General features: G+C 41.1%; 1 protein-coding gene across 4 annotated transcripts in view; it reads left to right on the top strand.

Annotated features, from left to right (window-relative positions):
* The window catches only part of LOC137522827 (synaptotagmin-1-like), a 304,083-nt gene that overhangs the window by 163,286 nt on the left and 127,429 nt on the right, over positions 1-13,368 (top strand). Inside the window, exon 1 of one of the 4 annotated variants that reach the window (XM_068242937.1) lies at positions 5,833-5,890. The exons of the other annotated variants lie outside the window; for them this stretch is intronic. The gene's annotated coding sequence lies outside the window, so the exon portion shown is untranslated. Of the gene's footprint in view, positions 1-5,832; positions 5,891-13,368 lie in introns of those variants that run through there. 4 annotated transcript variants of the gene reach the window in all.

Raw genomic sequence — 13,368 nt, 5'->3', positions numbered from 1 at the left:
TTTTTTTTCTCTTGTTGATTATATTCACTTCGATGCTTTGAATATTTGTGATTATTAACACACTATTCCCCATCCACTTCTTGCACCTCTGTCACTGTGGTTGTCCTTGATTGGTTTTGGTATGCAATATCAATTGTTATGTATATAGTGCTTGGGGGGCCCCATGTAAAACGTGCACCGGGGCCCACAGCTTCTTAGCTACATCACTGCGTACTTATTGTACGCTTATAGGAAGTAATGCCCAAGGACCTCTTGTGGCCAAAAAGTAAATTACACCTACATACAATAGGGGCAAGACATTTTTTAATATGTATGTCAAGAGGGTATATTATTTTTTAATTATGGGCATGTGATTAGTGATGGATGTAAAGCTGAAAAAATGCACCTTTATTTCCAAATAAAATATTGTCACCATACATTGTACTAGGGATATAATTTAAAAGTTGCAATAACCGGGACAAATAGGCAAACAAAATGTGTGGCTTTTATCCACAGAAGAACGTTTTATTTTCAAACCACTATGGCCAAAAACTGGGAAATAATGAATTTTTTTCCATTTTTTTCTTATTATTCCCATTAAAATGCATTTAGAATAAAATAATTCTTGGCATAATATACCACCCAAAGAAAGCCTAATTGGTGGCAGAAAAAAACAAGGTATAGATCATTTTGTTGTGATTAGTAGTGATAAAGTTATTGGGAATGAAAGGGAGGAGCTCTCAAATGTGAAAATTCCACTCATCCACAAGGCGAAAACCACTCATGGGCTGAAATGGTTAAAAGAGGAGCAGAGCATTAGTAATATTATATCTGGCTACCAAAACTGAGTCCAGCCCAGCGTGTATGACATAACAGGGGTACACCAGTGTACATTTTATTTATTTAGTATTTATATAGCACTGACATCTTGCACAGCACTCCACACATTATATAGTCGTGTCACTATCGATCCCTCAGAGGGGTTAACTTCATCTAATCCATAATACCATCATATATCCTTATCATGATATAAGACCAATTTACTTATCTGTATAGTTTTGGAATGTGGGGTGAAACCCACACAAGCACTGGGAGAACATACAAACTCCGTACAGATAGTGCTCTACGGCCAGACTTGGTCCAGCACTGCAAGGCAAGAGTGCTATCCACTATGCCACCATGCTGTTGTTATAACATCACATACCATATAATTTAAAAAATGAACTTTACTGAATATAAATCAATAAAATTGCTTTTTTTTTCACAATATTACTTTAGAAATTATTAAATCAGTGTTTGCTAGTTGTAAAATCTGTCCTCAACCTGATTTACATTCTTAAATTTATCTCAGATGCCGACATCTTTGCTGACAAGGAGGATCACTGCAGAATATCTGTATGTTGTGTGTTCTGTGAGCAGAAACAATACCTGATCTCCCAGGGTGCACTGGGAGGAGAAGGCTCCATGACATCATAGCCTAGGCTAAACATCACTGGAAGTGGGGATTACATGCCAATAGGCATGCAGCAATATATAGATACAGGGAGTGTTTCTGATGCTGAAACCAGCACAATAAATGTAAAATTGGGTATCCTGAATAATTTAGTACATTCTTCTATATGTCGTTGTGGTGCCTCTTTAACCTCTAGACGACCACGTAATGCCAATGGGCGCGAACGTGGCAGCAGCCCCAGGACCGCCTAACGCCAATTGGCGTCAAGTCCTGGGGTGGGTTTTGCAGGAGATCGGGTGCTCTGCTCCATCATCAGTCTCCCAGCGGCGATCACTGCTAGGAGACTGTTAGACGGCAAAACCGCCGTCTATTTACAATGTACAGCGCTGCGATCTAAGAGGCATAAGAAGAAATAATAATAAAAAAAAAAATAGTGAAATTTATTTCAAAATAAAACATAAACAAACAAAAAAAATAAACAAACATCCCAGCAGGGTTCAGAACCCACCAACAGAAAGCTCTGTCGGTAGGCAGAAAATGGGGGGAGGGGGCAATCACTTGTGTGCTGAGTTGTATGGCCCTGCAGCGAGCCCTTAAAGCTGCAGTGGACTAATTAGTGAAAAATAGCCTGGTCACTAGGGGGGTGTGAGCCTATGGTCCTAAAGTGGTTTATAACCTTCTGAATTCTGTGTATTTACAGTATGTGATTTACAAAGGAGAAAATATCACCTGTGTGTAGTTTTAGTAGCCACATCTACAGTATTTCTTTATTGTAAAGGCAAACAGAGATCTTAGATTATAGTTCTTCCCAACACACTGTTGGCAAAGCCAGTCTACTTCTCCCCCTTAATACATGATACCTACTCTAAAATCTGAGGCCATGGAAGAGAAAGGCACTTCCCCTTTGGCAGGATGTCTGTGCTGGTGGTTTGTAGTGACAGCATGTGCCATAATAACAAACAAATCCCGAGAACAAGAAACCACTTGGTGTTTCCTTTGCTGCCAGAACGAAGCAATTTCGGCTGTGCCTTGGGGCCCTTTCTATACTCCTTCCTCAATAATTACCTTACATTTGAATGTATTCCACTACTAAACTGCTGCATTTAATCTAAGCAGCTTACACTCTCCTATGAGAATCCCGACTGCAATTAGTGAGTTTGGAGTGAATTAGGAATATATAATGATACGATATGTGTAATGATTGCTGCTCAGTGCCATCATTTTAACCGTTTGCCCTAATTTTGTACATTAAATATTTTGTTGTTAAAATTGCCAAGTCACAATTGTCAGCTGTTATTATTCAGAAGATATGTAGCTACCGTACTTTGAAAAAGCTGTGTAGTCTTATAACAGAGACACGTTTTTTTTACAGGGAAATAATATTTTATTTCTGCACCAACCTTTTTGTGTTTTAAAGCTGATCTATGGCGTTAAGAAACACAGACATTAGATATAATAAAACTGTCCATAAATATTTAAATTTTCCTAGCCCATTCAGCCACTTTCATCAAATGTACCAGGGATTTGTTGCCCCTTATGTATACAGTAGTCTAGAGCCTTAATGTAATTAACATCATCTGAAGAACTTCTTTAAAATGTACCCGAGAAGATATGTGTCATGATGAGATAAACGTGTATGTACAGTACCAAACATATTAATAACCAGTTTTACTTGTTTTAGTTTGCTTCCTAAAGAGTTCATTTCTAGGCATGGAAGTGACAGCTTCTGTCTTGTTGGCACCTTGTCGGGAATACAGTAAACTTCACTGATAAAGAAATTACAGAGATAAAAGTTTTCCTACCAGAATACTAGGACAAGGAGAGATAAATACTGTATATACTCACATATAAACCGACCCACGTATAAACTGAGGTACCCACTTTTCCCTTAGAAACCAGGAAAAACTGATTGCCTCACGTATAAGCCCCCTCCACCAAAGCTGGGACAAGGTCCTCCAACACTCAAGGCTGAGACACCAAAGTGCGCCCCTCCACCCCTCTCACCAAAAGCAGTCACACACGGATTGCTATTAGACTAAGAGGCGCCCCAGGACCCCCAACACCTCCAGCACCTTAATTTCTAGTTATCTGGCTTGCAGTCACTGCCAAATGTGCCCCCAGTACAAGTCAGCCTCCCTCCCCATAGCCAGATGTGCCCCAAGGATGGTACAGCTGTGTCTCAAGGCCCCACTAGATAGCGTCATAGATATGAGATTCTATATCACACTTCTATGCAAATTGATCAGATCGGACCTGTCAGAAATGATCTATTCGACCCATCTATCTAATGGGAAATTGCATGGTGTGTACTAGGCTTTAAACTATGAAATCAAGCAGTGCTAATGACCCTTTGAACGTCGCTGCAGTAAAACCTTAAACAAACAAGAAAGAGTGAGACAGGTTGAGATAAGTGCTGTAGAAAACAGCACTGTAGCTGACCAAGCTTGGTCGAAGAGCTCAGAGAAGCTCTTTTGCATAGATAACTGACATTTATTAACTCTTCCTGTACTAGAAACAATATGAGACTTATATCTTTGCTACTAATGTTATATTTCTAAGCTGTACTACACATACAATTCATTATCTCATAAGTTTATTTTCACTACAGATTCCCTTTAAGCCTTCAAATAAAGAGATGTTTGAAAACTAAAACCTGATTACTGCAATAGGGGAAGGACATATACTGTATCTATTTGGTTCATGGGACCATCTAGATCGGGCATGGGCAAACTTGGCCCTCCAGCTGTTAAGAAACTACAAGTCCCACGATGCATTGCAGGAGTCTGAGAGCCACAATCATGACTCATCATAAAGGCAAATGTATTGTGGGACTTGTAGTTTCGTAACAGCTGGAGGGCCGAGTTTGCCCATGCCTGATCTAGATATTTATCTGTATGACCTTTGTACTATATACAGTATGTTACAAGATACTAGACTAATATCCTGAGTGCAGTTTGCTGTCTTTGTGCCAGATCTGCACTCTTTGCAGCTTGCAGAATACCTCTTGTGTGCTGTCCATGCTGTTAATTTTCAGTATTAAAATTAATGTCCAGAATTTCTGAAGCACAATACGGTTGTCAGGATAGTTTTCTGCAGCTGTTCTGTTTTGTCTTGTTCTAACTTCAAATAAAGGCTAATAGTAAATTGACCCTAACCATGATTATTTGAAATGTAATTCAAAGTTTCAAACCATAAGGAAAAAAAACGTACAGAAAAAAAAGCTGCAATGAGGAGACTAAACAAAAAAAACAATAAAGATACAGAACGGAAAACAGATTGTTCTACTGTATGTTTTACGGCTGCACGGGTTGTGGAATTTATTAGATGGTATCAGGGGTTGTATCTCTGATTACACAGTAGAGTGATCAGTACAGACACAAGCACAGACACAAAGCTATCTGATTACAACTGGCAATGGAGCATTCTGATTGGATCACTCTGGCAATGCTGGGGCCCAGGCTGTCATTAACATCTTAATCCAAGCTTCAGGAGTGAGAATAAAGCCAGCGGTGGTAGTGGACACATTAAAGCGGGATTGTCAGCCATAAAATCTAATTCCATTTACCCATTGCTCTGTGCTTATTACGTAGTCTACATGCAGTCTGCATTGCAAGCATTCCAATATAATCATAAATGTGTCTGCTGCAATGAATCTTATCTTAGTCATTCTGGCTCTATTTGGGTACATTGCCCACATTCCTGCTCCTCACTGATTGACTGAGGGCAGTTCAGTGTGACACGAGGCTGAGAAGGGAAATACACCTCACCCCTCTGCAGAAGCTGCTGAATTACAGCTGTGCTCACATGTGTTTACAAAGCAAGCTAGATATAACAGTGCAGTTTTTAGGAAAAAAAGAGTAAGGGAGGAAATTACATCAGGACTGGCTTCAGTAAGAGGCAGTAATGATGGGAAATGCCTGGAACAGTTTTCTCTTTATTAACTATATAGAATTCAAATATTATTCCATATTTTTATCTCAAGTTATTGTGTCTATGCTAAGGATATGTGCACATCGGCAATAAAATAGCACCAGTGCACCTGCAGGCTTTGGCTGTGCTTGATGCTGTCCAGACGCTAATAGGTTAAACACCATACACAGCTTCTTGTACAGCCACAAAAATGAAAAGAAGCCTACGCTTCATGTACTCACTACGGCCTTACAGAAACAAGGCATCAGCTCATCCCTTTTGACAGCTGCCTGGGGATGTTAACATTTTACTTTGTGCTCTGTGCAGCAGATTACTCATGCAGGAAAATAAGAATCTGGGGGAGCTTTGTACACCTTCTTAGAATCAACCCTATACAAATATCTTGAATGCCGCAGTATGTAGATAAGACACTGAGAGGCAAACAGCTGCCCTGACAGTTTGTATCTTGTTGTCATGAGCAACAGGTAATATTGTCATTGGTCCACACACTTTATCTTGGGATTTCCCATGCATTGGCTCTCTATTGAGGTAGGTCCTTCACTATACTAGCACTTTGATTCAGATTATCTTACTTACAGTCTTCCTTCCTTGATATATTTTCGAATTTCTCAGTATTTTGTACAGATATGAAGTTTTATTTAGATTCGTTGATGCATTTCTGTTTATGCCCATTTTACATACATCGGTATGTATTCATTTTTTGGCACTCCAGCACTTTCATTAGCATTTATGGCATATTAGAGCCACTCCCTACCTTAATTTGCACAGTGCTTCTTTATTATACATAATTTTTTGCACTGTGCACCTTGCATTTTCCCCGATTTCTGTATATTTTGATTACATTTTTGAATCATGACTTTTACTGTATATGAATTTGCAACTACCTATTGCCACATTGTTGTTTTTTACCTGACCCGGGAGTCGCCCTCATGGTTCACAGGCAGAGGCATTACCTCTAGTGCCTAATTTGTACTCTCTATATGCTTTGACCATTTATTATTTGAACCGAACCCTGGACTCACCCCCTCCCCATTTCTCTTGATTTTAGTATTTTAATTGTCTGTCCTGCATTCATCATGTTGAATACAGATCATGCGATTTGCAATTGTTGCAGTTCCCTGGTTCTTTTTTTTTTGTTGGTTGCATATAATTTGTATCTAGATGCACAAATATCTGCAAACTTTGCTTATTTATTTAGTTTATGGTAGTGCTCACAAAAATGTTCCTTGTTGATTATTTTAGTAGATGAACTGTTATCAGTCTAAACCAGGGGTGTCAAACTCAAATTACAAAAGGCGCAAAAATCTGTATCCATACTACGCTATACTAAGTCCACCCCTGGTGGAGAGGTGTTACTCCCTTTTTCCCTCATCTACGGAGAGAGACTTCTTAATCCTAAGTGGGGTCAGGTCTAATCTCCCCACCTGCCTATACAGTGGTTGCCTTGGAGATAACCCTGCTTTATGAGTATAGCTTATTACTCTATCATACTTCAATTCAACCACCAGTACATACTACACTATATTTGGCTCTTGGTTTCCCTACTCTGTGTAATTATTTGAGAAGCAGGGAGAGGGGTGTGTGGTTTAGTCTCCTAATGTGAGCCTGCCTGTCATTGCAGATGTAGTGGCATTCATGTGACTAGCACTTTTTACATCAAAATATGTGAATTTAGAAGCATATTATAATCTGTTACATTTAGCTTACTTGACTAGATGGAGGAGGAGGAAAGACCGGACAAGAGCTCTAAAGAAATCCCTTCTGACTCCCTCTAGCTGTGTAATGAAGTTTGAATACAAATGACAAAATAATCTGCATAAATGTGAAATGGTAATTGAGAGATATATTTAGAGAGTAAAAAGGTAATGTTAGTCATTTCACGTGTGTTAAACATAAACATTAAGCTAAACATAACTGTGACAGAGAAGCAATCTCTCTTCCCGGGGGACAATTCACCCATCTCAACACCTGTGTCAGTCAGATGCCTATCAAAGTGATTAAACACTTCCTGAATGTGTAATGAGCCAATATTTACTTTAATTTGTCCTAATAATGTTTGACTATGGAGAAGGAGGGTGTATTGGTAATGAGCATGCAGCAATGTGAGCCGAGGATATTTATAGCCCCGTGTTTAACGAGCTCTTAAAATAAATTACAAACTAGTAAAACATTTTGACCTTTCAAAAAGATTGTTAAAAAACAAATTCTAATCAAAACTTTTATTTCAAAGTAGGACTCCATTTTTTCGTCAAAACGTGATTTAATGCCTTACTTCAGGCAAAGATCTAAATATGCCATTTAATAACTTAATTAATTTGAATACTTGAAAGCCACCTTTTTGTGATACACAAGGCTCTGGCAGCTAAAATTTGGATGTTTTGCACTGAAACAGATGAACTGAAGGCGTTAGTAGCAGGACCTCTGGTTGAAGTTACTGCTGCTTGGATTGCATCATCCTGTTGGTCAGACTGCTAGTTTGCAGGGCACAGACTGAGCTATTTGAGAAGATTGAGGCCTATAGTAATGAAAGTCTGTGGCATACGAAGTGGCCAGTGTTTGGGTCTTTGATCAGGTTCTTTAGAAGCCTTGTACACATGCTAGATGGATCTCGGCAAGACGGTCTCTGCTAAGAATTTAGCAAGTGTACGGCGGCCACGGATCCTCCATAGTGCATAGCCCAGAGACCGGCAAATCATCTTGGCTGAGCACAGGTTAATCCTACTGTTCTCCTTCTTACCTTGCCTACTCCATGCTGCTCTATCGTGCCCCTTGCCATTGGCCCGCCTCCCACGTTCACAGCAACAGAATGTTTCACTAGGCTAGCAACACGTCTGTACAGAACTTAGCCCCAAACTATAATTGTGCATGTGTAATGTACAAACATCTTTAGTAATTCCTACTCAGATTAAACCAAGCACTGCCAAGGCGTGTCGACAAAGGACTAGGAAAACCTGTAATAGCCTGTAGAAGGGCTTTAACACTTTAACATGATTTTCATTTTCTGCAAGCTATGAAAAAAATGCCAGGAGATTCTGGTTTCACTTCTTTGCAACCAAAGCAACAGTAGACGTATTAAGAATACCGAATATCGGCTGCAGTGCTCGGGTGTAGTGTTAAGTGCAGGTAGGGGGAAGGTTAGTATTTGGGATAGTTAGGTTGGAGATTAGTGTTAGGCATAGATAAGGGGAAGGTTAGTGTTAGGTGTAGGTAGGAGGAAGGTAGTGTTAGTAGTAGGTGGGGGAGATTAGTGTTTGGCATAGGTAGGGGGTAGGTTAGTGTTAGGTGTAGGTAGAGGGGTGATTAGTCTTAGGCATAGGTAGGGGTAAGATTAATGTTAGGTGTAGGTATGGGGGAGATTACTGTTAGGCATACGTAGGGGTTACGTTAGTGTTAGATGTCGGTAGAGGGAAGGTTAGTGGGGTTAGTTAGAGGATTGGGAATTGTTATGCATAGGTAGGTAGTGGGGTAGTGTAAGGCATAGGTAGGGGGGAGGTTAATGTTAGGTGTAGGTAGGGGGTAGGGGAGTGTTATGCATAGGTAGGGGGGAGGTTAGTGTTAGGTGTAGGTAGTAGAGAGAATAGAGTTAGGCATAGGTGGGGGTGGTTAGTCTTAGGCATATGTAGGGCGTAGGGTAGTGTTAGGCATAGGTAGGAGGAAGGTTAGTGTTAGGTTTAGGTAGGGGAAGGTTAGGGTTAGGCATAGAAGAGGGGAGGTTAGTGTGAGGCATAGGTGGGGGCCATTATTGTTAAGCATAGGTAGAAAGAAGGTTAGTGTTAAGTGTTGGTAGAAGGAAGGTTAGTGTTAGGAGTAGGTAGGGGATGTTTAGTGCTAAGTGTAGTTTGGGGAAATGTTACTGTTAGACTTAGGTGGGGAGAATTTAGTATTAGACATATGTAGTGGTGGTTTATTGTCAGGAGTGTGTGTGTGTGTGTGTGGGGGGGTTGTAGCTAGAGGATAAGGTAGGGGGAGGTAAGTGTTAGAAAGTGGTGGTAATAGCAGCTCGCAAATTCCCAACACTACTGTAAGCCATTATCTGAATACAGTCTGCAATATTCAAATGATGCCAATACCTGGTGCCCAAAAGACCCCATACCTCTTTTAAATAGATGCCTGGGAAAATAAGTACCAAGACCCTTGTGTTCAGGCTCTTTATGTTATTTCTCTGGGTAGCCATTGTTCACCCTTTTTCGCAGTGATGTCCCCTCCTACAAGTCTCTTCCATACAAGTTCTATTGACAGCCCTCAGGGGTAAGAGAGTGTATTTTCTGTTCTTCTGACATAACACTTCTGAATAGAATATTCATATTTTTATGATTTGGTCTGATAGAGCATTTTACTATCTCGGGAGGGTGTAGAGGTGTTTTTGAGAGTTTGGCAGTTTAGTTCCACTTTATGTCGTTAATCAGGAGGTTTTCATTACTCAACTGTTGTTAAGTGTGAAAGACGCGACAACAGCTGGTGACCCTCTAAGGCACGTCTGGTCTTCTGTTTCACTCTAAGCTTCAGTATCTTCTGTCGAATGATATCATCCAATATTTATTACAGTATTTGGGCAGCATTGACCTAGATTATTACATTTTTAGTTTTGCTGGACTGAAAAACGGAGGATCAAAGCTGACCTATACCATCATGGGCGTCTTTCCGTGATCCGACTGTAAAGCACACAAGAGATGTAGCATACTGGAGCTTTTTCAACGTGTCGCCGTGCTATTGTCACAGTGTGACCGGACCTGAGCTCGTAATGTTTCCTGAATTATAACCCAGTTCCTTCATGCATCCACAGTGACAGCAGAACCACATTATAACTGCCTCAGTGCCAATTGGCTTTCACCTCCTGCAGCCTACTTTAAAGAAGAACTGTAACCAAGGATTGAACTTCATCTCAATCAGTAGCTGATACCCCCTTTCCCATGATTATATATTTTGTTTTACCTTTTCTCAAATTGATCAAAGTGGTCTGTATGGCCGATATTGTGGAGAAACCCCTCAGTGTGATGTCAGCACCTAGGTCCTGACAGTTTCCTGTCTGTGAACGTGGTTGCATTGTGGGAAATAACAGCTGTTTCCAACTGCCAAGAAACCAGTATCTCCCTCTGTGCATATGTATAGCTATAAAAAAAAAATCTTTTAGCCTATCGCAGTGTTAGTGGTATCACAAGTACCCCACCTCACTCCCTTGACGCTCATAAGTTGTATTAGTTTTTGCAATTGGTGTTCAAATACTTTTCCTTCCTTACAGTTTGCTTTGAAAGGCCAGTTCACTTTTAGGCATTAGTCAGAATCCTCACTAAAGGTGCCCGTTGATGGTACAATTGTTAGTGAAAGATTGTATTTTCATTCAGATTTTTCAGATTGTATTGTATGAAAACAAAAAAGCTGGGAGCCCATTGGTTCTGAACGACCTTTATGTATTGCTTCATTAAAGAACTGAAGGATCACCATGGCATATTTTTTTCATAGATATTGAATAGAAATTTGACATTTAATCCTTTGATGCTGTGAATCAAAAATATGAATGTTTGCTAAAAATCACACCCTTAATGGGCATTGTTTTCACACTAGGTACATATTTTAATGGTCAGTTCACACTAGGTATCTTTCCTATGGAAAATGATGGACCTGTTTATCCATGTCCATCTCCACCGTGAGTTGCCATCCTTCTGGCAGACTGGCAAGTAGTGGTGCTCGTCACGACCTCGTGATCACGAGACGTTTTTGCCGATCACAAGGTCGTAATTGGCAATCGTGATTGCCACTCGATCACGAATGCCGATCACGAATGCGCTCGTGATTGCACTCGTTACCTGACTTGTGAGCACGAGTTACTCATGATCACCAGTTGGTATTCGTGATTAAAAACCCGCCGGTTAATAGCAAAGCCCCCGTACATGCTAGAAACACCAAATTTGCCAGATAGGTGTAACGATTGGTGTCAGCACACACAGAGAATCTGATTATTGATGATCTGCAGAATCATCAACAATACAGATGTATACTTGATTATGGATGATCTGCAGAATCACCAATAATACAAGTATGGCTAACCTCTGGACACCTAATGAAGTATAAGTGTAAAGTGAAACTGTAGGCTATCTCCCGTGAGGCGGGAGATACGGGCAGCTCAGCCAGGAACCACCAGAGGGGCAGGTGGCCCTGGGCTGTGCAGGGACTATCTCCTAGAGAGAGGAGATAGAGAAAATCTGGCAGCCAGTGATTCCCTGGTAAACTGGAAATCAGACTGTACTGCAGCCACGGGACTCCAAAGGGATAGAGGCCACTGACTGCACTGCAGGAAGGACTCTCTGCTGAGCAAGAGGTCCTTGCAGCTAACTGACACTTGGTGGAATAGTGTCACGGGTAGTACAGACAGACTGAGCACTCGAGGGATGAGTGACAGCCAGAAGGGTCGGGCAGGCCAGGTCGGCAACACCCGAGCAAATGGTAATAACAGATATAAATCACAATCCTAGTCTGGGGTGTGAGGTCCGTGGTCTCGACACCCAGGAACTAGTCTAAAGTATAACACAGCAATGACACAGTAATCCTAAGCTTGGGTGTGGGGTCCTTGGTCACAACACCCCGGAACTGGTCTAAAGTATAACACAGCAATAACACAGTAATCCTAAGCTTGGGTGTGAGGTCCTTGGTCACAACACCCTGGAACTGGTCTAAAGTATAACACAGTAATGACACAGTAATCCTAAGCTTGGGTGTGAGGTCCTTGGCCACAACACCCTGGAACTGGTCTAAAGTATAACACAGTAATGACACAGTAATCCTAAGCTTGGGTGTGAGGTCCTTGGTCACAACACCCTGGAACTGGTCTAAAGTATAACACAGTAATGACGCAGTAATCCTAAACTTGGGTGTGAGATCCTTGGTCACAACACCCTGGAACTGGTCTAAAGTATAACACAGTAAATAACAATAGCGTAATCTGGCTAAGTGTGAATTCCCAGGTCCACCTGGTTCTAACACACTGTAGGATCTGACTGAGGTCTGAGTCCTCACACGTAAGTATTCGCAACTGCAGACAACCAGCAACTGACAAGCAAGATCTATATATACTTGCAGTGCTGTGCAGCTCCGCCCGAGCCACTCAGCCAATCCAGAGTCCAGCTGGGATCAGCTGATCGGCCTGATCAGCTGATTCCCCTTCTGCTGGTATAAATGTCCTGTCGCCTGGCGCGCGCACGCGTAGCTCTCCATCTGTGTGCACTAAAAGGTCCAGCCAAGCCAGACGCGTGTCGCTGTGCGGAAACCGCCGGTCTGAACGCGGAGATAGCCGCCCTGTCACTAGACCACGCGACGGCATCTCCGCTGTTCATTACAATAGGTTAAGAAGAACAGTGGGAAGAAGAGGAAGAACATTTTTCAAAAAGACCTTATAGTGTTTGAGAAAATCGATTTTAAAGTTTCAAAAGTACACATTTTAATGCAGTAAATGACAGTTAATGTATTTACTGCATTTAAATGTATACTTTTTTTCCTTTGAAACTTTAAAATTGATTTTCTCAAAAACTATAAGGTCTTTTTGAAAAAGTTCTTAACATTTCTGGCAAATTTGGTGTTTCTAGCATTAACATTTCTGGCAAATTTGGTGTTTCTAGCATGTAAGGGGGCTTTGTTACTAACCAGTAAAGTAAAATCGTAATCACGGATGTCTTTTAATAATGGTTAAAATCCGATTCGAATTCGGAATTGGGCATCAAGTCCAGATCACGATCACGGTGTATCCGGATTTCGATACTTTCCTGATCTGATTTACTCGAATCCATGATTGGGGGCATCCGAGCACCACTGCTGGCAAGCATCTGCTCACAAGTGCAGGTGACCCTGCCATAGACCTGCAGTGTGGTACAGCATATCCATACTATATGGACAAACTGCCACCCTAGCATAGTGGGAACCAATCCTAAAGATAAAACCTGAACAATACTTGGCAGTTTTGGTAACCTTTGAAGGACAAACACAAGAATTACAAATGTTATTCTTTTTGTATTTTC

Source organism: Hyperolius riggenbachi, chromosome 6 (assembly GCF_040937935.1).
Source record: "Hyperolius riggenbachi isolate aHypRig1 chromosome 6, aHypRig1.pri, whole genome shotgun sequence".
Classification (NCBI taxonomy): Eukaryota; Metazoa; Chordata; class Amphibia; order Anura; family Hyperoliidae; genus Hyperolius; species Hyperolius riggenbachi.
Note: the sequence above shows the minus strand (reverse complement) of the source record. Positions and strands in the feature narration are given on the sequence as shown.